Source organism: Ambystoma mexicanum, chromosome 13 (genome assembly GCF_040938575.1).
Source record: "Ambystoma mexicanum isolate Mex_15411 chromosome 13, UKY_AmexF1_1, whole genome shotgun sequence".
Lineage (NCBI taxonomy): Eukaryota > Metazoa > Chordata > Amphibia > Caudata > Ambystomatidae > Ambystoma > Ambystoma mexicanum.
In genome coordinates this window covers 81,084,852-81,111,726 of record NC_090938.1, presented here as the reverse complement: position 1 = coordinate 81,111,726, position 26,875 = coordinate 81,084,852, and the positions used below count along the sequence as shown (strand labels likewise).

The 26,875-nt window shown below is 41.8% G+C and overlaps 1 long non-coding RNA gene across 2 annotated transcripts in view; it reads left to right on the top strand.

Annotated features, from left to right (window-relative positions):
• Positions 1-26,875, top strand: part of LOC138520089 (uncharacterized) — a 195,150-nt gene that overhangs the window by 51,110 nt on the left and 117,165 nt on the right. For both annotated transcript variants that reach the window (XR_011282784.1, XR_011282783.1), the window contains exon 2: positions 18,142-18,295. This is a non-coding gene — a long non-coding RNA (uncharacterized lncRNA). The remainder of the gene's footprint in view (positions 1-18,141; positions 18,296-26,875) is intronic.

The window sequence follows — 26,875 nt, the reverse complement described above, 5'->3', positions numbered from 1 at the left end:
ACACAGCGACAATCATTCCCTCCAATCCTTCCATCACAAGGGGTGTCGCATCAGCTCGCTTCCACACCACTTCCCTCCGTCTCCCCCGTCACCACCACGTCTTCGCACACATACACTGGCCAGAACAGGAGGGTTGCTGATGCCACAGGGGCAGTGACAGTAGTGGGCCAAAGGGTGCAGAGGTTGAGAAAGTCCATTTCACCTGGCAATGAGACCTTGCTGAGGGTTTTTATTGTTACTTTTTATGGCCATGTAGCAAAAGGAAGTTATTACTAGTACGAGTACTGCAGTCATCACAATCCTGTATCCTTGCCCTATGGTGTCACATATGGACGAATTAGGTTACAGCTGACAGATGTAGCCTATTCTCTCTCTGCCACAGGCAGGCACCCAGATATTATTGTTGTTCTGGGTAGAAGGTCTGGTGGCAGGACACCAGGTGTGGTGTTTGCTTTGATGGCAGACGGGGCACATACTAGAGAGGTTGCGCGGTGTAGCAGGAGACCTGTTAAAGAGGGGGAAAGAGCAAGATGCAGAGGTGCCCACCCATCTTACGTCAGCCTTCCTCACTTTCCCTCTTCACCGCCTGCAATGTTATGTCTTTTGCGACAGTTCAAGGGTGCAACGAGATTGCGTGCTCCATACACAACATAAGACTGTAGAATGGAAACACTGTCCACATCTGGAACACTCTGCCACTTGCTTCTGTGTGAAAACATGCACAACTCCACCTCTGCTCTCACTGTGTCAGAGATATCGCTAGGAACACCTACACCTTAGTGTGATATACTGCCAATGGTGTAAGTTACTCACAAACATTTCTGAATAGCCAAAGGGAAGTGTAAGAAAATGGCTGCCCTATAAATGCTCTTATCAGTGGTCTCTAAATGAAGGTATATGACTAAGGTTCCCTGTTTTCCTTTTCACTGGTTTTTACTCCTACAGACACAAGAGTTTGTATTCATACAAAATGGATAAAGACGGAAATGCATGTCTCTTGGTTGGATTTTTAAATTGTCGTCCATGTTTTGGAGGTCAACGGCTGTGCAAAGTAACATAACAAAGAGGTTGACAAAGGAAGGTCATTTCTTTTTTAAGCTGTGTACATGGCGGCAAATATACAGCCCTTGTTGTGTAGGAATGCAGCTCAAGAGAGCTTCCCATATAGACATCCAAGTGCTATTGTGTTTTTTGATGTTAATAAATATGGAAAAACACTAGTCAAAAAGTATTTATTTATGTTGAAAATAATACATGGGGCAGATAGAATGACGAAAACAAATAAGTACTGATGAAAAGGGTGCAAAACTAGATACCATAAAAACGGGGGCCTTATATATGAACTACACACCCAAAAACAAATTGAAGAGGGATTGGTCGGTTAAAGCAAATAAGTTACCTTTCCTGCCTCCCACAATCTTAAAAGAGGGGCCGAGATTTCCTCCAGTACCATATACTTCCATAGAAGGACTATTATAATTGCCATGTTTAGCAGCAAACAGTGGGTTACAGTAGAACGCAGGTGTAACTAATGAGTGCACGTGACCACAACTCATGTACAGAAAAAAATCAGGTTCAGGGGAAATAAATTCCACTTTTTAGTGATGTTGCCCTGGAAACGATGTTCTCCTGTGCAATTATCGATTCTGGAAAGGATACTGCATTTGCTGGTGCCCTCTGGCCACTTCCTCAGTCAATACCTGCCCTGCAAAGAGATTCCCCCTGGAAAAGACGGCATACACACATCAAATGCTTTCTTTGTGCACCTTAAGTGAAAACGATCCTGCATTATAATCAAGGTTACTACTCCGCTTCTTCAACGCCAACCTGAGAATTACCACAACACACGACTATAAAGGCAGCTCTTCATGAAAGGATATGCACGCAAAGCTTTATGGGGGAATTCTTCGCTTTAATGAGTCAAACTCTCTCATAGGGCAGCCCAAAGTGACCTTGTCCAGTGTCAGAAAAACGGGACTGCACAATGAAACTGGGACTCGAATGCAGTGAAATGCATATAGATCCCACAAGGCAGGAAGATATTACTAGAGTGACAGCACCATTCTGTAGAGTTTTCCAAACCAGTAGAGAGTCGTTTTGGTTCAGCTTTTCAAGGTAGTCCTGCTGAAACAGAGACGACACAATTTGGGCTGGTTTGAAGTCCCCAGATCTAACATTTGACTCAAACGTCTATCTAGCTATCTATTGGGCCAGGCTTGTGTCCTTTCTCTGCCAGGTCCTAATATGTGCCCCACAGCTCTGTAAGGTCTGACCAGGCGAGGCGCATCTGAAAGAAATATGGTTCACTGCCAACAGACTTAAAATAAAGAAGTATCTAATTATCTTTCTAGGATTAGGATCTTATAGGAAGTTTATCGCTTTAGATATAGAAAACTAATGAAATCTTCTATTTCTAGCGCAGGCACCACCGCTACCGTTTACCTTCCTTAAAGGTGAATACATTAAATGTGGTGTAAGATCTATGAAGCAGCAGTGGGGGTGCTTTTGAGAAGTGGGGTGATATTTATTTTTAGCATTGGTGGCAACGCTCAACCCTGGGGTATCACACCGTAAGTACATTGTTCGTAGCATGTTAGTTTGTAGCATGTTACAGTAGAATAAGATACATATGTATGACTATTTAGTGATTACAATTCAGAACAAAGCATAGGCCAGGTTGGTACTCGTATGTTTCGAACAGTCAGGTTTTGGCTAATTGTTTTAAGGCAGGGAATGAATGTTAGTTGCAAATGTGCGCTGGTAACGCATTCTATAGTGGGGGAGCTATGATGCAGAAGCTTGCTCCGCCTGGTCTTTTTCTCTTAAAACGTCGGGTGACCAGGGGTGCTGCTAGGTCTGGAAAAGACCCAGGGCTATGCTAATGTCGGAACTGTCGGAACTGTCGGAACTGCGGGCTAGCTAGCCTTTTGGTTGCAGCTGCTGAGATTCTATCCGGGGCTACAACCAAACCCCCCCCCCCTAACAACGCCTCTGCGGGTGACCAAAGACAGACTAGAACTGGATCTGAGAGAGCGTGTGGGGACAGAATGGGTGATGCAATCGTTTAGATACTGGGGGGGCTACTCTGTGCACGCAATGATGTGTGATAGTGTTTTGAAGTCCACCCGTGCTTTGATAGGGAGCCAGTGTGCTTCACGTCTAAAGGTCAAGATATGGTTGGATCTTCTGAGGCATTATTTTGGAGGAGTTGGAGGTTTGATAGATTTGTTTTTGAAGTTCCCATGAATAGTGCATTGCAGTAATCTAGTTTAGATAGTATCAGTGCTCTAGTGAGTGTGGTGCAATTAGTTGGTGAGTGGAATTGTCTAGTCAGAGCAATGAGACTCGATCTATAAGCTGTGGATGATGATAGGGTATTGGTTTGTCTATTCATGGAGGCATCAGTTTTACGTTCATCCACACTGACAACTGACCCACCTGTCACTGACATTTTTTAGGGGTGACCCATAGATATTTGATGTTCGCTGGGGTGTAATTCTATGAGGGCTAACAAGAGGATACAATATCTACAACCTTGGGACTCTGGTTGAGGGTTCCCCTTCTCCTGCTGTTGCAGTTGTGTAAGTTTAAGGGGCACGGGATGTTTTGTGGGGCTGTTATGTTTTTTTTTTTCATAAGTAAGCTGCACCTGTCATGTTATGTAGGTAATTGTCCTGGTTTTACCTGTAATCTCCGATTTTAATTGTGGCCAGCTAAATTATGTCAGGGTAGGTGATGCTCGGAAGAATTGAAAGCTTACATTCTGCACCCCGATGGACTCCATTGTTGCTCACATTACACGTCTGTCACCCCTTTTGAGGATCCTTCAATAATCAGATACAATGGATCTGCAGAACAAGTCAGATATTATTAATTAGAGACATGCAGAAAACACAACTTGGAAGTTAATGTTTTTTTCACAAATGCCAATGACAGGAAATGTGAACTCAAGTACACAAAGTCAACCCACTGGTGTTGCATAAAGGGCCAGTGTGTGAGGTCGAACCCAAAACAGCTGATGAGCCCGTCATTGATTTAAGAAGGCCAACAACGACCCCATTTTTGACAAAATCACAGAGAGGGCACACTGAATTTTGTAACTAGCTTGTTTGGTCTCATGCTGAATCTATCCCTGCCCCCCCCTTCCTACCCACCCTCGCCACCCCGAAAACAGACATGTAAGTAAAGTTTTGATGGAAGCTTTGGGGCTTTTAAAGGGAGAATTCGAGGTAAATAGATCAGTAACAGTTCATTGGTTGAAGACCCACAGGATAAGAACATATTGGACAGATATCAGGATGGGGGGAACAGGTTGAAATGTATGGAAAGAAGCAAAGCATGGAAAGAAGCTTCCGGAGATGTTCTACTGACTTTTGCAAGGAACTTGGGGTTGGCCACCCTATGTTACATGGGGGAACCTAGACATGGACCCCTTGCTCAGAGAGGCACAGCTCCACCTCACTGATGAGGCCCAACAAAGCAGGACCACATGTCTGGGGTTGCTGTTGGTACTATTGTTCAAAGTAGGTTTGGCTGGCATTTCGGTGCTCGTGTCAAGACTTGAGGCCGCGTAGATTAGATATACCTCTGTCCCCAAGCACCGAACAGGGAGTTTAGTGTATACTCGCTGTTCAGTTATTGGAGCCACAGGTGGCTGGGACAGGAGCGGCAGCACTGTATTCACAGGTGTCTGTAGCAGGGAAAGAAAACAGGATTATGACAGTAAGTACCAGAAAAGGATGAAAAGAGAACAATATACAGGACTTCGAGTAAGTAAAGACACCTAACAATCAGGCAGCAAAGGCGGGGCTCTAAGAAAAGAGCAGGACCTTTGCAACCGTGTTCCAATATGTGATATGTACGCGTTACCCCAATGTATGCCAACAGCAGCAGCAGCTCACGGGGTAGCTCCAGTAGATAAAAGTTCCAGGAAACAGGACGTAGGTCGGAAAACCAGACAATGAGCCCACAAAAAGGAAATCCAGAGGCAGTTCAGGAAAGAAAGGGATCTGCGTCAGTTGCTGGGTGTAAAGTACCGAAATGTCGTAGCAAGGGAGGGACAGAGGCAGTCCTTAGTGAGGGTTCCGAGACGTAGCAGCACAAATAATGTTCCGAGCCGAGTGCCGTAACCAAAGGGAAAAACAAGAAGTTCAAAATCAAATCCAAGGTCTAAATCCAAGAAGGTAAGCGAAGCAAAACGAAAATGCCAAATGCTGGAAAATCTCAGCTAAGAAGCAACACTTGGCGCACACAGCGTCTGTTTATAGCGTGGCCATGACAATTAAGTCACATGGCTGGCGTGCTGCGTAACGCATTGAGGATGGAACAGACGCCGCCCTGGGCGAGAATATAGTCTCCATGGTAACCTCCAACGCAGTCCAGGGTGAAGTTGTTGACGCCTTCCATATGGCATAGTGCTACAAGGCCATGAAGTGAACCTGTGCGAACCCTGCCGATGCGCTGTGGACAGTCTTGTAATGCGTGGTGTGGGTGCATGTTGTGCCTGCCGTGAAACAGAAGCTGGGTTGGAGGGGGCATGCATGACAGCCCCCCACCCCCAACCGCCCATGACCTCGAGGGCAGGCAGGATTGTCCCTGTAAAAATGAGCCACCAGTATGGGGGCCTCAACCGCACTAGTGGGCTCCCAGGACCTCTCCTCTAGACCATACCCCAGCCAATCAATCAAGTAGTACAGAACTCACCCTCCTCACTTTGGAACCCAGAAAAGCAGCAAACACGTATTCATCAGGGGAACCCTGCAGGACAGGAGATGGGGGCAGGACCACCCAGGAGTTCGCAGGGCAAGGTTTGAGGAGAGAGGTATGGAAAACTGGGTGTAGGAACCATGAGGAAGTTAGAGAGAGCCGATAGGCCACCGGCTTAACAACCCTAGTGATCCTGTATAGGCCTATAAAATGTAGAAGGAGCTTACAGCAACCAGGCAGGCAGAGGTGGCGGGTAGACAGCCAAACCCTAACCCCCAGGACGTAACGTGGTACAGGGGACCCTTTCTTGTCGGCAGCACGACACATAGATTCTTGTGAGTCACGGAGATGTGTGAGGGTCTGGGCATGGACAGAGGACAAATCCCTGATTCAAGCAGCTGCATCAGGAGACCGAGAAGAGGCCAGGTCAGGGAAAGGGAGAACACGAGGGTGTTGGCAATATAGGAAGTAGAAGGGAGAGAAACCAGTGGAAGAATGTGGGGCATTGTTGTAAGCGAACTCCGCTATATGAAGCAACTGATACCAGGATTTCTGATTCTGTAGGGAAAAGCAGCACAGATCCTGCTCCATAGACTGGTTGACCCTTTCGGTCTGACCATCAGGTTCTGGATGGTATGAAGAAGAGAACCTAACATCTATCCCAAGCAAACTCATGAGGGCCCTTCAGAAGCGTGAAGTGAATTGTGAACCCCGATCAGATATGAGAAGAGAAGGGAGACCATAGAGACAAAAAACAGAACGAAAGAAAAGACCAGCCAAAACAGGAGCAGAAGGTATACCCGAGCAGGCTATGAAGCGGGCCATCTTTGTAAACAAATCCATGCACACCCATACTGTGTAAAATCCTTGCACCCTGGGGAGATCAGTTATAAAGTCCATGGTGATAGAGTGCCAAGGTCTGGGAGGAATCGGCAATGGTTGTAGTAACCCTAGTCAACGGCCTTTCCTGGTTTTTCACTGAGCACAAACGGAACAGGTGTTGACATAAGCAGATACGTCCTTTCGCATGGAAGGCCACCAACACCAGCGTTGAAGTAGAGCCAGAGTACGTTTCTGGCCAGGGTGACCGTTAATGGGCGCTTCATGAGACCACTCTAGTGCTTGACTGCATGTATTGGGTGTGGGGAGGAACAATTTGTCATGAACAAAGGGTAGACCCTCATGAAAAACGGGATCCCAATCCGAGAGGGTGTTAGGATGTAGGGCCACCCACTGTCGGACTGTGGATAACAAACCAGACGGGGTGTACACAGACAGATCACATGTTTCGTATCCAAAAGGGTCTCAGGAAAAAACAGAAGTGAAACCCCACCCGGCATACGTGACAATGCGTCCGCCTTCCCATGTGTGGGTCCAGGTAGGTGTTTGATCTGGAAATCATACGCAGAAAAAAAAAGTGCCAGCGCACTTGTCTACTATTAGCACATTTCAGGATGGCCAGATCTTGCAAATTGCGGTGATCCGTGTACACAGTGATTTGGTGTCTGGCCCCTAGGAGGTGGTGTCTCCAAACCTGTAAGGTGTCCTTAACAGCCAGCAGTTCCTACTCAGTGACGGTATAGTGGATCTCTGTTGCCATGAAGTTGCGTGAATGGTAGGCTACTGGATGCAATAATCCCGTAGTAGGACATGTTTGTGACAAGACTGCCCCTAAGGTTTAGAAAGAGGCGTCGGCCTCAATGATAAACGGTATCTCGGGGTTCGGATGTTGCAGCATGGGTGCTGAGGTAAAAGTAGCTTTCGGGGTCTCAAAGGCCTGTTGTTGATCAGATGACCAGAGAAACGGAACCTTAGGGCTGGTGAGTTTGGTACGGGGGATGCAATGGATGAGAAATCATAAATGAAATGCCTATAAAAGTTTGCAAAACCGAGGAAAGACTGGAGGGCCTTAACCGAGGTCGGAACTGGCCAGTCCAGAACTGAACGTACTTTAGAGGCATTCATGGAGAGACCTTTAGGTGATATGTGAAACCCCAGAAAATCGACCTCTTGGACATGAAATAGACACTTGTCAGGTTTCGGTCACATGACTGGTGTGCCGCGTAACGCATTGAGGATGGAGCAGACGCCGCCGCGGGCGAGAATATAGTCGCCATGGTAATCTCCAACGCAGTCCAGGGTGATGTTGACTCCTTTCATATGGCATAGTGCTACAAGGCCATGAAGAGAACCTGCATGAACCCTGCCGCTGCGCTGTGGGCGGTCTTGTAATGCGAGGTGTGGGTGCATGTTGTGCCTGATGTGAAACAGAGGCTGGTTTGGAGGGTGCATGCATGACAGCTGGACTGCCCTTGTGGGAGGGACAAAGACTGACATGCAAATGGATATTCCTCCTATGTGTGTGAAAAGTACAGTGAGTAAAAAGCGATGGCTGTGGACTCCCAAAGTGGTTAAAATCCAGAGAACATGTGATCATGCCATGTTCTTTCTAGAGAGTGGCGCCTGCTCCCTTTTATGTATAACAGTAGTGCAATTGTCTGCAATATATTGTATGTCTATATTTGCATTCCACAAAAGGGCAACACTTGCATTTTAATCATTGAGGTACTTGGAGGCATCGTCTGTTTCAATATTGTATGTGTTTTAGACGATGCTGTGTCTAATAGAAGACATCAACCCGTTTACTTGTCCTTTGGCCGAAACTGGTCAAGGGAAGGCAAAGTGACATTTGGTATAGTATTTACCTTTGTTTTTATATCTATGTTGGCAGTATTTGCCACACGAATGATTTTGGATGCATAACATTTGTATACGTAGGTCACTATCTGCCTCATCGCGGGTTTGGCGGTAACCCTTAAATGAGGCAGTAACACTATTACTTCTGCATTTAAGGGTCTGCCAAATCACGGGTTTGGCGGATTTACCCCCAGCTCTGAGCTGGGGACGAATCGCTGCAATTTTGCTGATTTTCAGCGCTATTACCGTTAGTGCTATTTCCGCCGGTGGTAATACCGGTGGCAGTAATAGCGCGGAACATTCCCCATTGGGCCCAAAGAGTAGAGGAAAGGAGCGTGCTCCTACTCATTTCTACCATATGCTCATTGGAGATCCTTTGGCTTGACACATTTGATATGTTTCTAATGCATCTTCTATAGTGTCTTTGGAGTGTAGTGGGTGAACTGTATACTGGTCTAAAATGTTGACTGCAGTAATAGGATCTGCACGTTCAAATTGGCCAGGTAATGGTGTATTCTGAATCATGTGAGCGGTTTCTCTTAGGTTCTCTTCTATCTTTATGTCTTTGTAGTATTCATTGTTTTCTTTAAGATATTATGGGACTTGTCTAACCTTGTTTAAGTCAACTAGTTGTTTCCAAATTCTTTTGTCTTTTGTTGGTACACCATTAACTAGTACAATGAAAGATTGATCTATTGGCCATTGTACATCTAGAGTCCTTTTCTTTAAGATATAATGGCAAATATACTACTTTGCCACAACTGCCTTTTAGTAACTCAGAAGGAGACAATTTGGCTATTTTGGGTGGAAGGCATATCATAGCTTGAAATGGATGTACTATTTGGATTATAATGCTCTCCTACAAGTTAAGTTGTTGGAGAGCCTTTGCAAGAGGGGAATTATTAGTGACAGCACGTTTTGGCATTTTGGTTATTATCAAGCTTTGTATTGCAGAACGTGCAAACAATGGAGGGGTCAGTTATTTTGTATTTATTTTCTGCTGTTAGATGTAAAGCTAATTTGAACCATTGGATATCCTCATTGTCATTTATTTTGTGGGCCATATCTACAATTAATGTGCTCTTTTTATAAAAAGTTATGTGACAACAGACACATTCTTGGTTTGGTATTTAAGCAGATGTGTTTTGGAAACATCCTTGCTGTTCATTTTGTATGTATTTGCTGGGAGATTGGTGTTTGTAAGGTTTTCACTAATGTTTTCTGAAGGTACTGAATTTTCCAAGTGAACTTCAATTTAAAAATAATTACTTTTGGTGAGTTCTATTTCTTGAAGGAGTTATTTGCCTTTTCCACATAGGAGAATTTTATTTATTCAAATTCAAATTTTTATTGATATGCTTACAGCCAATAAACATATTACATTTACATTACAGTCTAAATAAAAACTCACATCTTACTCAAGACATTTAAAAATGTCAACAATATACAAATAAAATGACACTATATGATATATTGGGTTAATATAATTTCCTAATAAAAATTTCAACATAGTTCATCGATAAAATTCATGTCAATAGTGTTACAATATGACTTTAAAAATGTATGAAGCAGTGTCATAAAACTGTCGCACTCAAAAATGAGATGATTGAGCGATTATATTACATTATTTCCACAACACCAGCCAAAGCGCCTATCACGACTTATGCCCAACCCTGCCCCTTCGTCTCCAGCACTTCAGAAATGTTACATTTCATTAATATATAGGTCCGAAATGTTTGCATACTTGGATATGCTGTGATGTACTTAGGTTTATTTGTACAAGCCGCCCTCACCTGATAATATGCTCTACTATGAGCCATAGATGCCAGAACATTCTCATTTTGTTCATTGCTGTTTATTCGGTCTTATTTAGCCATGCTTCTAACCAGGCCTTAGTATAGGGTTCTGGGTAATCAACAGACCATTGTCTATGCAACATTTCTAGGGTGCCAGCTCTCCCAGTAGGGAACCTTCCCTCTAACCTCATCAGCGCTTGGACAAAGGGGGGCTATCATCGTCACTGAGGAAAGAGTACATATGTTGTGAAAAAAGAGTACAGATTGACATATATATATATACAGCCCATATGCCTTTTATTTCAAACTAAAGATATATGTATTCAATGGATACTCTCTGTGGCAGATACATGAGTCTATGTAACGTCTACGTAAGATCTTGGCTTCGAAGGCTACGAGTCTCTTTATGTAATTATGTCCCCAAATTGATACAGAATACAGCAAGATGGCTCTCACTTTTGCTGTATACAGTGTTAAAATCGCAGTGACAGATTAACCCGCATTTTTTCCAGTGAAGACTCAACACATTTATCGCTGACATACAACGTTCTTTGGTACAGGACCAATATGCCTCCCAATTTAGTTTCTCATTGACTATTATCCCTAGATATTTATAGGTAGTTACCTGTTCTAACTCTATGTTATTTATTTCCCAGACATATTTTTATGGCTGTTTATTTACAGGGAATACGATCACTTTACTTTTGTTTATATTAATGGTTAGACCATTAGCACTAGAGTAGTCTGCTAGCGTGTCTAACATATTCTGCAGACCTTTAGGGGTATAGTCCAAGATTATCATATCATCTGCATAGGCTAGCCATGCCAATACAACCGTACCTATCTTTTTTGGATAGACATTTGTTTTAGCAAATAATTCCTGCATGTCAGACAGATACAAGTTAAATAGAATGGCCGCAACTATGCATCCTTGTTTCACTCCGAGAGTCTACCCTTGGCATTGAAGCATATACGCACATTAGTATCAGAATACAATAACATGACCATTTGCAGCAAGCCTTGGGGAATATTCCATTTACTTAGTTTCCGCCATAAACGATTTCTCAGCACCGTATCAAAGGCAGCTTAGAAGTCTATATAGGTACCATAGACATTCAGGTTTCTTTTGTTCCTGGCATGTTCTTTTGCAGAGGTTAGCATAAATAAGCTATGCGTAGGACTCAACTTTGCTCTAAAGCCAATTTGCTTAGGTGGCAAGATTTCCTTCTCAGCTATCCACTCATTCAATTCACCCAACAGCACACATGCACATATTTTAGATGGAATGTCTGTCATTGCCAACATACGAAAGCTGCATGGGTTAGCCCATGCCCCTTTTTGATGGACTGTCAATATATGGCTTGTGTGCCAGGGCTGCGGAATAGCCCCTATTCTCCCAATTTGGTTAAACAGCATTATTTAAATGTTGAAGTTTTAGAGCAGGACTTTTTGCATAGTACAGTCTATGCACAAGATACCTTATAATGGAATGGTGTATTGCTAACAGTTTGATGTGGCGGAAGGTGTTTTTGCAAGCAGTTCCCAAAATGCAGGCTAATGAATATCCTTGCTGTGCAGTGTGGCTGCACACTGGACAGGAGTCCGTGGTTTGTAAAGTTTTCATTCTTCTTTTTCTTTTAGTTTCACATAGTGATTGAGGAATTGTCGTAAATGTTTGAAGTATTGTTGCTGTATGTCACACATTGAGCTGCTTGGCCATTTGTACACTGATCGGATCGTTTGGGCAAAAAGAACAGTTGTTTGAAAGTTTGTTGGAGATGCTTTTTCTCTAAAGCTTTCTTGGGCCATAAAGGTACCTCGTACCATTTCATACCCTCGACCATTACCGTCTATGGCAATTGGGTTTTGTTGTTCCTGTTTATAAGCTTCTTAATTGAAATATGGTTCTGTGCTGCTTGTGTGAATCCATTCACCTTCACAGAAGTAGAAGGGCTGCCCATGTGCTGCAGGTTTTGCAGACACCGCAGTAGTCTGTGGATGGCAGGTGCCATATCCAGGTCTTTCAAGGATGCATGGCATGGAAAGGGTACTGTGGGGATTATAAAATGAGGTGTTCTAGTAGTTGGTTTACAGGAAGAGAGTGTATTAGGTTTTTTGATTGTTGTGTGTAGAGAAGATGTATATGGCTTACAGAAAGCAAAGTGTGTGGATTTTGGAACGTTCTTCAATTCAGACTTTGAAGGTCTATGCTGAAAATCATGGCATCTTTGGCAGTATTGGATTTGCAGTGTGTGGCTTAAACTGCACAAGCTTATTTTCATTCTGTCAGAGTATGGCTCACTTTAAATGTAGCAACATTGTAAGTGTGCATTGTGGAGGGGACAGGTTGGGGTATGCAACTCCAATGTATTGGCAGGTTGCCCTGAAGAATTTCATGAAGAAACCTAATGGAACTGCATCCCGCTGCCAAGATTATTTTTTCTGAAATTAATCAGAAGCAAACATGGAAATGTCCAAACCATTTCAGTCCACAAATGGTAGAATCAAGACAGATTGTCAATAAAGCTGTATTTGCTTTTTGACATGCTGCAGGAATGTCATCTTTTGAGAATGACAACAAAAGGTCTGATGGTGTGAATTTTGTTTTGTGAAGATGGAGTTCCTTTTACAGACGTTGGAAATGTGATTTTTCTGTACAATGTTAGGAATGCAGTGAAAAGGTTCCTGTAAGAAACGTGTAAGGGAATGTGTAGAGTGTATTGTACTACTGTACATAAAAGCAAAACAAGGAAAAAAGGGTGTTTGTTAACAAACCCCTCTTCCCCCCAAAAAAGGTTATTTTAGGATCCACCACTAAAGAATAAATAACATGAAAGTGGAATGGGTAGAAGGGCTGACCCTGTGCTACGGGGTCTGTGGGCACTGTGATAGTCTGTGGACGGCACATGCCACATCCGGGTCTTTCAAGGATGCCTGGCATGAAAAGGGGACTGTGGGATTAGCCAATGAGGTGTTCTGGTTGAGGTTTACAGAAAGAGAGGGTAGAGGTATTTTGATTGTGTAGGGAAGATGGATATGGCTATTGCTAAGAAAAAGCAAACTGTGTGGATGTTGGGAGATTGTTGAATGATAACATTGGAAAGGTACACTGAGTTGCGTGGCATATCTGGTACCATTGGTTTGGAGGAAGAGGAGGTTTGGTAGTATACAGTGTCTGGGCTAAACTGGGTGAGTTCACTATCATTTTGTAAGACTTTGGCTCACTTTCAATGCCCAGATATTATTGTTGTTCATTGTGGTGGAAATAGTTTGGCTACATTACTCCACCACTCCACTCTATTTGCAAGTTGCATTAAAATATATGTTCCGAGGCTTAAGGGAACAGATTTTTTCAGAAATACATCCAACTGAAGTATTGAGATGCCCACATGTGTTTTGTACACAAATAGAAGAAGGTAGGCACCTGGTAAATAAAGGTGTATGTGCTTTTTTGAATTGTGTAGGGATGGCATCTTTTGAAAATAAAAACATCAAGTTGGATGGTGTAAACAATTTTCGGAATGATAGAGTGAATTTTAGTGATTTTGGGAATCAGATGTTTCTTGTAAATATTCAAAATGCACTGAGAAAGTGTATGTGAAAAATTTTACAGTACATATGAAAACATGTGTAAGTAGTTCTGGGAAATAAAATCAGAAAAGCAAAAAAACTTTCAAAACTGAAATAAATATCTCTAAGAGCCACCGTTGTACAATAAATTGGTTAACTTAATAAAACTGGTCTGATAGCACAGCGAGTAGAGCGCTTGCTTTGACATCCATGCAGAGCCTGCTGATGCAGGTTCGAATCCCAGCAGGGCCAAACTCAACCTTTCATCCTTCGAGGTCGATAAATGACCACCACACACTGTGGGTAATAATAAGCAGTGCTTGGATACCTGACGGTTTGTAGTGGTATATGAATGCTAAATTATTATTAAGTGTAGACCTCCCCACCCCCTTTCAATTGGATGATCTGTCCGTGGACACTGTGGTAGTCTGCGGATGACACGTGACACTTAAGTGTTTTTTCCAGGAGAGGCAAGCTAAGGTGGGGGAGGGAAATGAAGGAAGGGAGGGAAGGGGCACCAACTACAGAGATGAAGGGGCAGTTGGACAGAGGAAGTTGTTGGGCGGGCCTTAATCAAGGTAGGAGGCAATGTTTCTCATGCTCCTTGACTGCAACCTTGAAAGCACTCCGAAACTGCTCCCCTCTACAGATGGGTGCTTCACAGTACAAGCATTGGACTGTGACTCTCGAAAGGTAATGGTCGACAGTATTCTGTATGGGTGTGAAGCAGCCTTTGTGATCCTCTGCCCCAAAGGGGTATCCTTTGTGTTAACAGGAGCAGTTGAAGATGCTGGGGTGGAGGATGTCAGACTACTCTTACCTGAGAAAGGTAAGCAGAGCATTCAGGTGGTAAGATTTGGTTTGTCTCCTCATGGAAGTTGTCCCATTTGAATACAAGCCAAGTTTCCTGTGACTGATTAAAACTTTGCACTAGGTGCATTTCGCCTTGCTTGCACAAGCCTTTGGGACATTTCCAGTGGTCCTATGAAATAGCCACACCCAGGACTCAGTCTGAGTACTGTAGATAGGGACTTCCTTCTCCTCATCCTCTTCTTCCTCTTTATCCTCATCTTCTGTATCTCTGTGCATGTTCCCCAGTCCAGGCCCTGCAGGTTGTTGAGGTGGTGGTGGCCGTGGGGGTGGTTGGGAAGCAGAGATGGCCATAGCAGAAGCCATTGCAGCAGCTTTTCAAAAATCTGCAGAGCAGGCATTTCCCAAAGGCTCTCTCCTAGACAGCCAGATTGAGAATGAGGTAAACAAATGGGCGGGTCCCTTTAGAGGAGCTGTACGCGGACTGCGCTACTGTCCGCGGACTACAAAATATGAAATAGGCTTTGGAAAGTTGTAATAAGTTGCCAGATCAACTAAGAACATGTCTTGGAGCTTTGGAAGTGTACATTTTGATCTTCAAATACCCTAAATTGGCCGAAATTGCTGATGTAAACTGTCCGCAGTGACGGACACCATCCACAGACACCTCTGTCATGCTGCATGTGTGCCGTCACATGATGTTGTCCGGGGACGTCCATGGCCCCAGCTGCCATACACGGACATTTATTGAGCAGGAGATGTAGTGGGCATGTACACAGGTGTCTGTAGAACAGTCACGGTGTCCGCAAGCCAATTCAAAGTGCGTCATGCAAAACCAGACATTTCGGGGCATCTCGCCTGTCCAGGGGCACCTCCATTTTGAATGTGGACTCCCCAGACAGTTGCGGTGTCCGCAGACTCATAATTGAGAACAAATCACACAATAATATAAAATATATTTATAGTATAAAAAATACATTTATTAATGAAAGGGATGGGGTATTGGAATGGGAAAAATAAATGGGAGAGTTAGGAGTTTCTGAACAATAATGATCAGGAAAGGAAGGTAGTGAGGTTTCATCAAAGCGTCTTTGAGTTACATTTGGGGTAATTCATGGGGATGATTGCATGGGGACAAGGGGGACAGGTGCAAGAAGGACAGTGATAGGGAACATTTTTAATGACATGATTTTTGACATATTGTAAAAGTTCCTTAAAATCATTACTTAGTTCATTCAATTTTGTAGACAAGTTCATGATTTGATTAAGTGCAGTTGGGGATAGTGTATAGTTAAATTGTGGTGTGGATTCTTCATGAAAACTATGTACTGTAGAAAAAAAAGAAATTAATATTTCAGTGAGATCTGTACAAATTACATTATTTGTTTATATTTAAAGATGTATTGTATACCATTAGATAAGTTAGCTTCACTCATTTCTTCTTTTGGGAAGTTCTGTATCCACTTAAGTGTTTTTGACATTTCTGTCAAAATAAAAAAAAAAGTGTTTTTCCTTATTTGATATGTTTACATAATGAATGCTAATAATAAAGAAATAAACAGGGTGCACTTACTGTTTGTTGAGTGCTTGTTTTGGAATAAGTACTTGGTGTATGTCAGTCTCTATGAACAGATGTATTGAAGAGATGATGGGAGGTGTACAGTTATTGTTTATGCTCGGAGCATTCCAATATATTGTGTGTTAAAAATACAAAATAATGTGTACATTTTGAAGTAATCATTTATAAAAAAAAGTTATATTTGAGTGCAGTAAGTATAGGCATTTTTTATGCATATGTGTTTGTTGGTTGATGGGTAGAACATTTTCTGTTCAAACCTGTGCTTCTGGGCTTTGTGAATGCTACCTGCGGTCCACAGACATGTGTACTGTCTGTTGACTATACAGCTGCTACATTGGGGGTGAGTACAATATGAGGAACTAAATTAAGGGTGCACTGGTAAAAACCTAGGAAATGCAGTGAAAAAAACATTGTTAAGGGGACATAACGGTTAAGTTGCACTAATAAAAACCTATGAAATTTAATGAAAAACCTTTGTTAAAGGGACATTATAATTACAAGTAAAACCAAAACCCCCCAGAAATTCGGCAGATATGGTAAGCTAAGCAACCATAATTTACACCACCAATGTGTACTGCTAAGACAAATACCAAGGACATGAAAGATAACATCACACATGTCATTGATGACATCACATATCTAGCCCACTTGGTTTTGTTTGCTGACATGATTAAGCTAGTTTTTTGTTTTTACAGACAATGAGAATTTCCGAAATGTAGAACGTGCTATATATCTACACATTAACCTTTTAATATGATCTTAAAGGACTTTCCTTAGAGTTTGATCTGAGCTCATAATGCACAACCATTGTTTATATGATGATTAACTCTAATGTTATTGTCATTTCTTGGATCTGTTGTTTCTTTCTTCCTTATTTTAGTTTCCCAGTATATGTCTCTAATTTGTATGTATTGTAAGTTTTTGTATGTATTTTGTCTACTAACACAAATGTATGGTAAGTTTTCAATTGTTACCTATTTATTCCTTGTTCAAAATTAGGCAAAACTCTCATAAGGTAGCATTTATGTGTTTACTATCGGAAATTAGCAGATTAAAAATATTGTACTTCAATGGTGCATGCTGCAACCATTGCCTACATGTATTTATGATTAGGTTGCTCTATTAAAAACACTTAAATATAATGTTTTGTTTACATGAGTACATTCTTTAAACATTTGGTAGTTGAAGATAGGTCTTACAATCACCCCAACATCTTGTTACCAACATTATAAATACGACCCTATGTAGGGACTGTTTATTAAAATTAATTTGTGATGTGATCAATGATTTCATTGATGATATTTGTGATGTCATTGTTCATGTCCTGGGTGTTAGTCTTAGCAATGCACAGTGGCAGCGTGAGTTATGGTTGCTTAGCTTACCATAACTGGAGTATTTCTGGGGTTTTCGGTTTACTTGTAACGATAGTGTCCGTTTAACAACGTTTTTTCATTCAATTTCATAGGTTTTTATTTGTGCTACTTAACCATAATGTCCCTTTAACAACGTTTTTTCACTGAACATATCTATCTATATATATTACTGGGCCTGCGGTAGCAGCCCAGTAGTTATGGTTAAGTTGCTAAACCATAGTTAGAACACTTCTGGGCGGCTTATAACTTCGCTCCCCATGGATGAATCCTCACCAAACTTTGCAAAACAAGTGTATGGCCCACTCTGAATTTTGTTTTCCAAGTTTAGTGAGGTTTCGTCAAAAGGGGAGCAAAGTTGTAGGTGAGTCCCACATTTTTTTTTCCATAGACATAATGAGAAAGAACTTTGCTCACGCCTACAGCCCAAACCGCTGGACGGATTTTTACCAAATTTGCGGCAAGAGCGGCAGCTATGTCCCAAAAGCGTGCTTTTGTTAATTTGATGTAAATCTGTCAATTATTTCTTTTTTTAAATGACCACAAAGTAAGTAAAACAAATTAGTGATATCTGTGTCCTGTCTGCAGACTCATTTCCCTGTTTGGTCCACAGACAGGACTCTGATTGGCTTAGAAGACAACGTGGTGTCCACGGACATCGGACGCACCCACCGATTGGATGGTGAAAAGCATGAAGTGCATCAGATTTTTGGAAATGCCCGCCATCTTGGGTTCGCGGACGGCGGCCGGTTTCTGCGTACATCGCGGTAAAAACATTGCACTTGTCAAACTTATCAAATATTCTCATGGGAGGTGAGGGGTGATGAGGATGAGCTGGGATATGGCTGAAAAAAGCAAAAAAACATGTGTTTTGTGCCGTAAAAGTCTGTGAGCAGTCTGGATGTTCACGAGCAGCCCTGTGAAGTTCGCGGACACCTCTGCATTACAGGGTTGGTGAAAACCTGTTCTAGGATGACTTATAACTTTGGCACCACTTAATGAAACTGCATGAAATTCTGCAATTATGTTCTCGACCTGATTCTGAATGTGTTAGCAAGGTTTGATGAGATTCTGTCAAGAGGGGGCAAAATTAGAGGGGGTCCCAAAATATTGTTAAGTATTATAAATGTGGTGCCATTTGACGAATATACACAAAGGTATGCAAAAAGATTATAGATCTAGATATAAATCTTTTTGAAAGGTTTGGTGGGATTCTGTCACAAGGTTGCAAAATTAGAGGGGGGTCCCAAATATTGTAAAGGCTTATAAATGTGGTGCAATTTGACAAATCTACACAAATGTTTGCAAAAAGATTTTAGATCTAGATATACATGATCTTGTAAAGTCTGAATGGATTTTGTCAAGTGGGGGCTAAGTTATATGACTATTGTATGTGCATACATTTTACAGTTTTGAAAAAATAAAGCATGGGTGGATTGCAAGAAAACCCGTGTAAGGAGCATTGGAAAGGACCTTAAGGCATGGTTTTGCAAATGTGCCCATTTGTATTGTTTGACAAGTGTCAAAATGTAGGTACAAACATAGGGATATACCTTTAGTGACTGAGGTGTAGCCTGTGGCCATGGGCAATGGCCACATTGTCTGGGTCATGGAAAAAGGTCATGATCCGGACAATCTGGCTACTGGCCATAACCACGAGGGACAACACATGCGGTTAAAATGGCCATGTCCACCTGGGACCGGCTTTGTGGTAAAGTTATTCGAAAGTGGGATAGCTTTGAAAGGGAAGGAAAATGTACTTGTGGCAATATGGTTATAGGGTTCTCTCTTCGCCTTCTGCAGGCTGCCATGGAAAACAAAGAGGGGCCTTGTTTGGATCCCCACCTTTCCTTTCCATAGTGGCCATATTGGAAAAGGATTACGGCGTCCCGATGTAGGAAGAAAAATCATTTTATTTAGACCCTGGGTTCCCTCTTTGTGAACCTGAGGTGCAAATGGCCTTCATCCCCCATTGCAGGGGCTGGAATAGGGGGTAAATTATCCAGAGACCTCGTTATCCACCCTTGCTTCGCTTGGGGTGATAACTTGGGCTTCTGGGCTGGTATCCACGGTTCCTGGGACGGGTGATGAACGCCACCATATTTCCATTAGCATAACATAAAATGCTAATGGAAATGTTGGAAAATCTTATTGAGTCTATGCACTTTACTGAGATTGTAAAGTAGATGGATTCTATAAGTTTTCTTTAGTTCTATTTTTTAACTGTGAAAGGTGGCTACTAAAGGAACATTTCTTTTGTTGTTTTGTGATGTTTTTATTTTTTGGTAGGAGAGCTTAGAACGAAAGGTGGGGAGGGAAATGAGGGAAGATGCACCAAGCACTAATATGGAAGGGCGGGCGGATAGGGGAAGATGTTGCACATGTGTTACTTCTAAGGTAGGGGTCAGTGTTTCCCATGATCCTTGATTACCGCTTCAAAAGCACTTCAAATTTGCTTCCCTCTGCAGAATGTGGTATTGTAGTATATAAAGAGGACTGTTGTCTTAAACGAAAATATGGTACAACAGCCTTGTTTATGTGGGATATTGTGTTCCACATAAGTAGGCCATGTGGTTACGGTATTGATTGAGGAAGAGGAGGTGGAGGAAGATAGCCTCCTACTTGCTAAGAAAGGAACAACCATTCTGAGAGCATTGCAGTTATTGGATTTGGCTCAGCAGCACATGGAGGTGGTCCTGTAGGAGTACTGACTGTGGAGTCTGCAACTGAGTACATGTACTCAGTGCATTTCACTTTGGCAGCTTTATCCTTTGGTACATTCCCAACAGTGGTAAAGAACTGCAACACCCATGATTCTCTGTGGGTGTTAGAGGTAGGCACTTCCTCTACCTCTTCTTCTTGGTTCACTTCATTGTCTTTAGAAGTACTGCACTTTTTTTGTTGTGAAGGTCCTCCAGCAGGGGGTGGTGAGGACTCTTGGGGATGAGGGATGACAATATGTGATGCCATTTGAACGACTGTTTGCATACGTTGCCTATTGAGCTGCAGGTTCATTTGTACATAGGATGACTTGTTTGGACAAAAAGAACATTTTTTTGAAGGTTTTTTGGGAAAGATCTTTCTACAAGGGTTTATTTTGCCATAATGTTGTGTGCTACCACTTCAGAGCCTTGCTCATGATTGTCAATGGCAATTGAATTTGTTTTGTTAGTATGGCTCATCATTAAAATATGGTTATGTGCTGTTGGTGCGAAACTGTTCACCTTCAAAGAAGTTTGTAAAGATATCTACATTTACATTGCGCATGTGCATAAATAGACTTTGTAGTTTTTTTAATTAATTGAATTAGTGGTTTCATTCTCTTTAAAATGAATACAAAGAATGTTCTCTTTAGTTTAAATGCGCTGTCAATGAGAGCTTGAAGGAAGAGTCTTCGGTATTTGTTTTTAAGCATGGAATGTGACTTCTCAGATTTTTTTTTAAGATTGGTAAGAACTTTACGCTGAGACATTTGTTGCAAAATAGAATTTTTAGAATGTTTTGCTGTGGCTATATTAACATTACTAGATATAGTGCGAGGTTCATCTAGAGGTCTATGTTCCTTACTTCATATCTTTTAGTTTTATTTTTTGAAAATTGGGGGCTTACATTTTTAGTGCTGAGTGGTTTAGGTTGCTTTAGCAAAGTTATTAGATCTTCTGTTTGAATGCTTTCTATACATTGTTGTAGTGGCGGGTGAGTATATGGCTAGTTCTTCAATATTCTTCAAAAAGATGGAGTACATTTAACAAACATTGGAAATGTACTTGTTGGGTGTAATATTCAGAATGTTCTGAAGAATTGTTTGTAAACATTATCAAAAAGAAATAAGTAAAATATGCAGTACAGCATTTTGTAGTCGATATAGTAAATAAACCCCCCAAAAAGATTATTACATTGTATTAAGAAAAAAATTTCATTGAGTGATAACGGTGCCGGCAGCACTACCGGCGCCGTTATCACTCTACCGCCAGGGTCCTAATGAGGCCCATTTTCTGTCTTTGGCCTGTTTATTGTTCCATGTATGTGCACTGTGAACTCAGCCCAAACCCTAAGAAAAGTACCTTAAGAACAGAGCACAAGGTTAAAGTAAACAGATACAGCACTTTTACAGTATATGCATCATGCTTTAAATGCATTATAACCTGATTAAGTAATCTGCTTAAAGTTCTCCCTGTCAGTGAACAAAAACAACCCGCCGGATAGTGGATGTCATCAGTGATGTCATCAATGATGCTGTTTGGGATGTCATCTTTGATGTCCTGGATGTTACTCCTAGCAGTACATGGCAGTGCGTGAGATATGGCTGCTTAGCTTACCATAACTGGCGAGTTTCTTGGGGTTTTCGATTTTACTTGTAACCAAAACATTCCTTTAACACATTTTTTTTACTGAATATGGTAGGCTTTTATAAGTGCACCTTAACCATAACGTCCCTTTAACAAAGTATGTTCACGGAATGTATACATTAACTGCTGGTCTGCTTAATCAATAATCATAGTGTCTCAGCTTATTTGATATTTATTTGTTTTGTTTGCCAAATGTGGCGACAGTGTGACTGTCATAGAGAGTCAAGGCATGGCCATCGTTTCATTTCTTGCTCCCGACAGAGAAACGGAAACAGACACTGAGAGAGTGCATTGCACGGTCTTTCCTCACAGGTTGCAATGAATAACGGACGGCACCTGCCACTCGAGGGTGTGATGGGAGTCCAGAACTCTTTAGCCTGAAAGGGACCTTGGGCCTCATTAGGACCCTGGCAGTAGCCATGCCCTTATTAAGGGCCTGGCTGCCGCCGGTAATTAATTTTTACCAGGTCCATGGAATGGGCAATTACTTGGTCATGCCGACCTTAGCGGACCCGGTAATTGCCCATTCCATGGACCGGGTAAAAATGAATCCCCATTCACATTTGAGCCCCATAGAGCTCAATGGGAATGGGGATGATGCTAACAACGGGCCCGTTAATAATGGGACCGTTGTTAGCATGCTTGTCCCCTCGCGGGACCCGCAAAGGACGTCCGATAAAACCAGACGTCCAGAGCGGGTCCCGCTACGGGACCTCATAATAGGTTGGTACGGGGTTAACGGCACTGGCACCTTTACCGGCGCCGTTAAACCCTTACTGCCCTCCTCGTAATGAGGCCCATTGTCTTTTTGAGAAACAAAATGATTTTAGTTCCACTAGTTAATTGCGCTGCTAGGTCAAACTGTAGAGCAAACAACAAATATGTAATAATATTATTATCGATAATACAAATGCCAACACAAAGATAGTTGTCCAGTGATTCTTGTATTCAAGTTTTTTTCGAATTAAGTTGTGCCGACATGTCTTTCGACCTTCAACAGTCTTTCGCAAGGCAAAACTCTGTATATTTCAAACAATACACGATGTGAAGCGCAGTCATTTAGTGCAGAACATTTAAAAAAGTAACATTCATTGAATAACACAAAAGATGAGAACAAAGTATTAACCAAGCATGTGAGGTCAAGGGTAATGATAACAGGGGTAACATCAAACACATTTGAAAAGACATTATTCAAGTCAATACCTTACCATGCCACAATGCGAATGAATGTATGCAGGATACATGTCATCATAGAATCAAAGCAAAATGAAAAGAAAGAAAAGAACAAAGGCACAATGAGCCTCATACAAAGATACCCTCGTACTTCAAATACAGTTGAAAAACGAATGTAACAATATATCCAATATTGGTGTATGTTAAAGCCATGCGGTCCGTATATCATCTCGGGTTGTGTTAACGATATATCATGCAATCGTTATTGTTACACGTGCAGCAACAGCAGAACCCCATGCCACCGTCTGTCGTAAAATCAGCTACACCTGTTCATAATCTTTGGTGCACTAGCGAGACCTGATATCACTCCCACTAAGTGATGTGCTGAAAAGACCCTTGTGGTCAGCGTGTGAGACTGGACGCATTGAAATAATGCTGACTCTATCATGGCAAGTCAATAATGCTCGTGTATACAAGGTATGTTACCGAAAATCATATGTCCATCGTCTGGTTCTTCAAGTTGAACCAGCAAAAGCGATTGGTAATCAATTGTCCTGCATACAATAATAAAGAACACAAATGTAAAAGCTTCTGGGATTCAAGAAGTCCACGACCAAACTTGGTGCACTCAATAGCCAAAAAGGGGAATGCGATATATCGGATTACCTGTTGGTAGTCCTGTAATTACTAGCACCAATGCATATGTAGCATGGAATCAATCTATTTGGATCCTTGAATATTGTCCATGAATGGGATGACCTAATGCATGAACAAAAAGAAAGTACGTCCATATTTGAGAAGTGAAATAGTGTAAAGTTCAATTTTCAACAGGTAATCCGATATATCGCATAACCCCTTTTTGGCTATTGAGTGCACCAAGATTGGCCGTGGACTTCTTGAATCCCAGAAGCTTTTACATTTGTGTTCTTTATTATTGTATGCAGGACAATTGATTACCAATCGCTTTTGCTGGTTCAACTTGAAGAACCAGACGATGGACATATGATTTTCGGTAACATACCTTGTATACACGAGCATTATTGACTTGCCATGATAGAGTCACCATTATTTCAATGCGTCCAGTCTCACACGCTGACCACAAGGGTCTTTTCAGCACATCACTTAGTGGGAGTGATATCAGGTCTCGCTAGTGCACGAAAGATTATGAACAGGTGTAGCTGATTTTACGACAGACGGTGGCATGGGGTTCTGCTGTTGCTGCACGTGTAACAATAACGATTGCATGATATATCGTTAACACAACCCGCGATGATATACGGACCGCATGGCTTTAACATACACCAATATTGGATATATTGTTACATTAGTTTTTCAACTGTATTTGAAGTACGAGGGTATCTTTGTATGAGGCTCATTGTGCCTTTGTTCTTTTCTTTCTTTTCATTTTTCTTTGATGATATGATGACATGTATCCTACATACATTCATTCGCATTGTGGCATGGTAAGGTATTGACTTGAATAATGTCTTTTCAAATGTGTTTGATGTTACCCCTGTCATCAGTACCCTTGACCTCGCATGCATGGTTAATACTTTGTTCTCATCTTTTGTGTTATTCAATGAATGTTACTTTTTTAAATGTTCTACACTAAATGACTGCGGTTCACATCGTCTATTGTTTTAAATATACAGAGTTTTGCCTTGCGAAAGACCGTTGAAGGTCGAAACACATGTCAGCAAACTTCTCTCGCAACTTAATACAAAAAAAAAACCTTAATACAAGAATCATTGGACAACTATCTTTGTGTTGGCATTTGTATTATCGATACTAATATTATTACACATTTGTAGTTTGCTCTACAGTTTGATCTAGCAGCGCAATTAACTAGTGGAACTAAAACCATTCTGTTTCTCATTGTTTATGTGAAGTAGGTTGGAGGTTCCTACTTGTTCCATTAGCTTGCAGCAGCTAGAGCCATTAGCCAAGGCTGATTTTTTCCTCTCCTGTTTTTTGGGCTCTTTTGCTCAAGCGCTTCAATGAGCAGGCATACCTCAATCTAACTGTTCACTCCATTGTCTTTTTGCACTATTGTTTGCAAGGTTTTTTTCTTGTGCTACAGAAGAAAGATGCTCTTAAAACTATAGGGCCTCATCCTGAGTTAGGTGGAAATTCGGTGGTAAATCCACCCAAAAATTCCCCTAAAGCATAACTGTTACCGTCACTTGGTCAGACGGAATTTCCGCCTGATTACAAGTGGTGGTGTTGGTGTAAATCCCCATTTATTTGGTGTCCATTGGTCCCAATGGGGCTTTTTTGTGGGATTACCATGGCGGAATTACTGCTGCGGTAATTCCACCAATAATGCCGATTTTTCGGTGTTGAGTGGGAAGATTTACCTCCAGGGTTTTCCTGAGGTAAATCCTCCACTCAAAACCCAACTTCATAATTTGGCTTAGTGGTATAATTGGCGGTAACTCAGTTACCTCCAATTGTACCACTTACCGCCTAACTCGTAATGAGGCATGTCCTGTCCTAGAAAAAATGACACTAACGGTATAAAACGCAAAAATGTGGGTAGTAATACCCAACACTGCTAAAATGCTTAGAAGTGGGGGGAAGGCAGTATAAAGCACTGCTTAAAAATGTGATATTTTAATTATTAGTATTTTTAGTACAAACACACAGACACTGGATCTTGCTCTGCCTGAATCCCTTTTACTCTCAATCCTTCGTCCCCGTCCTCTGGACCTTGGTCGCATTTTTTATGTCTAACTTCATGATACAACGACCCGCAACACAGATGATGCCAAAATCAATTCTTTATCTGAGTGCCCCAAATCACACAAGCCTCAGACTGATGTCAAGCACCTATAGAACAGTTATGTAAACACACTTGAAAGTTATTTAAAGATTGAATTTATGGTGAATTTAATATTGAATCTTACATTTCCGATAAACACCCCATACATGAACTAAACATGGCACAACGAGCACAACCTTTAAGGACACGCGTACATCAATGGATTACTTGCATTGTTTTCACTGACTCTGAAATAACTGCTTACCTTTCAATTTGCCACATATCAAAGAACATACAGAAAATATACTTCGACACATAAAAAGAATAATGTTTAATGATACATTAAAAAAAAATTTTTTTAAAGGATGCAGCGAAATAGAGCCGAAGAAGCAGATAGGGAAATTGCTTTTGATGTTTGAGGGCTACAGCTCTTTGTGCTATCTTCCTGCACTGGATGTCTACTTCACAATCCCCGTCAGCTCTTAGCCTGTCTCTTTCTGCTCTCCCATTATGTTTGGCGTGTCCCACATTCGCCTGATGAAGCGCTGAGTGCTCAGCTGAAAAGTGGAATCACGCTGCATCGCCCGGATCAAAATGACAGTTGTTTTGTTCCCTTTGTGAGCCGGGATTTCATTATCTAATTTCATTGTGGGGAAAACATTATCCTTTGCGGAGATGGCTGGCGCGTGCTCGCTCGGAAATTGCTGACAAAGTAGTGCCTGATGAAAATGCGGCACACAACAATAGGATAATGATTAATGATAATGATGTGTTATTTATATAGTGCTTACACTTAAGCGCTGTGCGTAGAACATATTTACATGCATTGTGATCACAACCGAAGTTGGTACTCATTAACCAACATCCAGAAGGATGAAAGGCTGAATTGGCCTTGCCAGGATCCGAACCTGCGATCTGCAGTTCAAACATAGATGGCAGAAGTGAGCGCTCAACCCGCTGAGCTATCTTGCCGTATATGGGTGAGCTTAAGGCTAACCACCACGGGACAATATACCTGTAATCAGAAAGATGAATTATTCATTAAAGGGTGCAGATGTGTATGT